Source organism: Gobio gobio (genome assembly GCF_949357685.1).
Source record: "Gobio gobio genome assembly, chromosome: 5".
Taxonomy (NCBI): Eukaryota; Metazoa; Chordata; class Actinopteri; order Cypriniformes; family Gobionidae; genus Gobio; species Gobio gobio.
In genome coordinates, this window is record NC_137101.1 from 876,031 (window position 1) to 881,030 (window position 5,000).

The window sequence follows — 5,000 nt, forward strand, 5'->3', positions numbered from 1 at the left end:
ATAACTCAAAATGAAGGGAGTTTTTGCCTTAAATAAGCAAAATAATCTGCCAATGGGGTAAGCAAAATAATCTTGTTTAGGATATTATTTTGCTTATTTCCTTCATTTTTAGTTATTTTCCCCCCAAAATTTTTGCTTGTCTAGTTAATGCTTCTAAATGTAAGATTTTTTTAGATATTTGGACTGAAAACGACAAAAATACTAAGTAAGAAAAGCATTTTTTGCAGTGTGGGTGGGATATATTAGGCAGCAAGTGAACATTTCGTCCTCAGAGTTGATGTGTTAGAAGCAGGAAATGGGCAAGCGTGAGGATTTGAGCGAGTTTTCCGTCACAAATCCTGAGAAATGCAAGACTTGATTGTCTTCAGCCGTTCTGCTTTAAACAAGCCTCCACTGGATCATGAGCAGATGTGTTGAGTGAATGCTTTGGCGTGTTGGAGGAACACGCGTGTGCTGAGATAATGAGCATGTGGGAGCGGGTGGCCTCACTCAGGTCCTCTCTGACGCTCATCCTGCAGTTTGAACAGAAGTCCAGAGACCATCCGCTTCACACGGAGACAAACGCGTGAGCGTGAATCCCTGAATCCCTGAATCCACTTCCTCCGGAGTCTTGCGTAAAGCCTCTCAGATTTCATCTGGATCCACTTAAAGGGCCCTGGTGTTCACAAACCCCTTCCCCTGCTCCCTATCTGAGTCCTGATGAAGCATCTGCTGATGATGATGGATGAGGCCGGCTCACTGCAGGACCAGCACAATCCACCCTTCACGCTCGGCTCTTCCTCAGTTAGGGTCTTGTTTTCCAGTAGGAATGATAAATCAACAAACCTTCAGAATATAGATATGCATAAAACTGTGGAGATTTCTGACTCAAACTCACCGCCTTTAAGGATTGAAATCTACAGACTTAAATGTGTGTTTTGGGTGTTTTCTCTTCACTGTAGAGCTCGAGCTGAGCCGTGTGTGTGTTTGGCCTGTAGTGTGTGTGTTAAACGTCTCCCCGTGTGTGTGTGTGTTTGTCCTGTAGTGTGTGTATGCAGAATCTCCAGCACAGATTCGCTGCTGTTGGTCTCTGCTCTGATTGTGCCGTTCATCTTCCTCCTCCATTAACCTCCTGTCCAGCACAACAATGAGTAACGACACAGCACCTGAGCGGCTCTGACCAGCAAATAGCCTGTCTGTCTGTCTGTCTGTCTATTCATCTGTCTGTCTGTCTATCTATCCATCTGTCTGTCTATCCGTCTGTCTGTCTATTCATCTGTCTGTCTGTCTATCTATCTATCCATCTGTCTGTCTATCCGTCTGTGTCTGTCTGTCTATCTGTCTGTCTGTTTATCCATCTGTCTGTCTATCCGTCTGTGTCTGTCTGTCTATCTGTCTGTCTGTCTATCATCTGTCTGTCTATCCATCTGTCTGTATGCCTGTCTGTCTGTCTATCCGTCTGTCTGTATGCCTGTCTGTCTGTCTATCCGTCTGTCTGTCTGTCTGTCTATCCGTCTGTCTGTCTATTCATCTGTCTGTCTGTCTATCTATCCATCTGTCTGTCTATCCGTCTGTGTCTGTCTGTCTATCTGTCTGTCTATCCATCTGTCTGTATGCCTGTCTGTCTGTCTATCCGTCTGTCTGTATGCCTGTCTGTCTGTCTATCCGTCTGTCTGTCTGTCTATCCGTCTGTCTGTCTATTCATCTGTCTGTCTATCTATCCATCTGTCTGTCTATCCGTATGTCTGTCTATCCGTCTGTGTCTGTCTATCTGTCTGTCTGTCTTTCCATCTGTCTGTCTGTCTGTCTATCCGTCTGTCTGTCTATCTGTCTGTCTGTCTATCCATCTGTCTGTCTGTCTATCCGTCTGTCTGTCTATTCATCTGTCTGTCTGTCTTTCTATCCATCTGTCTGTCTATCCGTATGTCTGTCTATCCGTCTGTGTCTGTCTATCTGTCTGTCTGTCTATCTGTCTGTCTGTCTGTCTGTCTGTCTATCCATCTGTCTGTCTATCATCTGTCTGTCTATCCATCTGTCTGTCTGTCTGTCTATCCGTCTATCTGTCTGTCTGTCCGTCTGTGTCTGTCTGTCTATCTGTCTGTCTGTCTATCATCTGTCTGTCTGTCTATCCATCTGTCTGTCTGCCTGTCTGTCTATCCGTCTGTCTGTCTATCCATCTGTCTGTCTATCCGTCTGTGTCTGTCTGTCTATCTATCTGTCTGTCTGTCTGTCTATCCATCTGTCTGTCTGCCTGTCTGTCTGTCTGTCTATCCGTCTGTCTGTATGCCTGTCTGTCTGTCTATCCGTCTGTCTGTCTGTCTGTCTGTCTGTCTGTCTATCTATCCGTCTGTCTGTCTATTCATCTGTCTGTCTATCTATCCATCTGTCTGTCTATCCGTATGTGTCTGTCTATCTGTCTATCTGTCTGTCTGTCTGTCTGTCTGTCTATCCATCTGTCTGTCTGTATGTCTGTCTATCCGTCTGTGTCTGTCTGTCTATCCGTCTGTCTGTCTATTCATCTGTCTGTCTGTCTGTCCATCTGTATGTCTGTCTGTCTATCCGTCTGTGTCTGTCTGTCTATCCATCTGTCTGTCTATCTGTCTGTCCGTCTGTCTATCCATCTGTCTGTCTATCCGTCTGTCTGTCTATTCATCTGTCTGTCTGTCTATCTATCCATCTGTCTGTCTATCCGTCTGTGTCTGTCTGTCTATCTGTCTGTCTATCCGTCTGTCTGTATGCCTGTCTGTCTGTCTATCCGTCTGTCTGTATGCCTGTCTGTCTGCCTATCCATCTGTCTGTCTGTCTGAACGTCTGTCTGTCTATCCATCTGTCTGTCTGTCTATCTGTCTGTCTATCTATCCATCTGTCTATCTATCTGTCTGTCTGTCTGTCTATCCATCTGTCTGTCTGTCTGTCTGTCTATCCATCTGTCTGTCTGCCTGTCCGTCTGTCTGTCTGTCTATCCGTCTGTCTATCTATCCATTTGTCTGTCTGTCTGTCTGTCTGTCTATCTATCTGTCTATCTGTCCGTCTGTCTATCTATCTGTCTCTCTGATCCCGAGGGGTGTAACAGAACACACACACACTGTATATACACACACACACACACACACACACACACACACACACACACACACACACACACACACACACACACACCAGTCGTCATGTTCTCGGGTCTGTTGCTGATGTCATTAGACAAACACAGGCCTCCTCCTCATCAGTGGACAGATGTGGTGATGATGATGATGGTGATGATGATGATGATGATGGTGATGATGATGGATGAGGATGATCTGGATGCATTTGGAGCAGATTTCCGCCGACTCAGATCTCAGGTCCACCGCCCGAAACACAGGACGGAAGGACTGCATCAATCCCAGCATGCCTGAGAGATCAATTCGAGCCGCAGAGGAGGAGTCTCAGAGATCGATCAGTGCCTCAGTGAAGCTCCTCCAGCGGCCATGATGTTCTCAGCTTCCTCTGAAGCTTCCCAGAAGCCCTTTCAGCGGCGGACGCTCTCTCACGCACGTTCTGCCTTACACACACGCTCATCATATCTGCACACGTGTGTGTGTGTTTCATTATCGACATCTTTCAGAAGAGAAAATGGCCGCCGTTCACGTTCACTTCATTATCGACATCATTTAGAAGAGAAAATGGCCGCCGTTCACTTCATTATCGACATCATTCCGAAGAGAAAATGGCCGCCGTTCACATTCACTTCATTATGGACATCATTCAGAAGAGAAAATGGCCGCCGTTCACATTCACTTCATTATCGACATCATTCAGAAGAGAAAATGGCCGCCGTTCAGATTCACTTCATTATCGACATCATTTAGAAGAGAAAATGGCCGCCGTTCACATTCACCTCATCATCGACATCATTCAGAAGAGAAAATGGCCGCCGTTCACTTCATTATTGACATTATTCATAAGAGAAAATGGCCGCCGTTCACATTCACTTCATTATCAACATCATTTAGAAGAGAAAATGGCCGCCGTTCACTTCATTATTGACATTATTCATAAGAGAAAATGGCCGCCGTTCACATTCACCTCATCATCGACATCATTCAGAAGAGAAAATGGCCGCCGTTCACATTCACTTCATTATTGACATCATTCAGAAGAGAAAATGGCCGCCGTTCACATTCACCTCATCATCGACATCATTCAGAAGAGAAAATGGCCGCCGTTCACATTCACCTCATCATCGACATCATTCAGAAGAGAAAATGGCCGCCGTTCACTTCATTATTGACATCATTCAGAAGAGAAAAGGGCCGCCGTTCACATTCACCTCATCATCGACATCATTCAGAAGAGAAAATGGCCGCCATTCACATTCACTTCATCATCGACATCATTCAGAAGAGAAAATGGCCGCCGTTCACATTCACTTCATTATGGACATCATTCAGAAGAGAAAATGGCCGCCGTTCACGTTCACTTAATTATCGACATCATTTAGAAGAGAAAATGGCCGCCGTTCACATTCACTTCATTATCGACATCATTCAGAAGAGAAAATGGCCGCCATTCAAATTCACTTCATTATCGACATCATTCAGAAGAGAAAATGGCCGCCATTCACGTTCACTTCATCATCGACATCATTCAGAAGAGAAAATGGCCGCCGTTCACGTTCACTTAATTATCGACATCATTTAGAAGAGAAAATGGCCGCCGTTCACGTTCACTTAATTATCGACATCATTTAGAAGAGAAAATGGCCGCCGTTCACATTCACTTCATTATCGACATCATTCAGAAGAGAAAATGGCCGCCGTTCACATTCACTTCATTATCGACATCATTTAGAAGAGAAAATGGCCGCCGTTCACATTCACTTCATTATCGACATCATTTAGAAGAGAAAATGGCCGCCGTTCACATTCACTTCATTATCGACATCATTCAGAAGAGAAAATGGCCGCCATTCAAATTCACGATAACAATGATAGACATCAACTGCTCTAGACATTTTCTACCATTCAAACCTCCAATGTTGACTA

The 5,000-nt window shown here is 44.9% G+C and overlaps 1 protein-coding gene across 2 annotated transcripts in view; it reads right to left on the reverse strand.

Annotated features, from left to right (window-relative positions):
* rerg (RAS-like, estrogen-regulated, growth inhibitor) overlaps positions 1-5,000 on the reverse strand; it is a 20,396-nt gene that overhangs the window by 8,228 nt on the left and 7,168 nt on the right. The window lies entirely within an intron of this gene.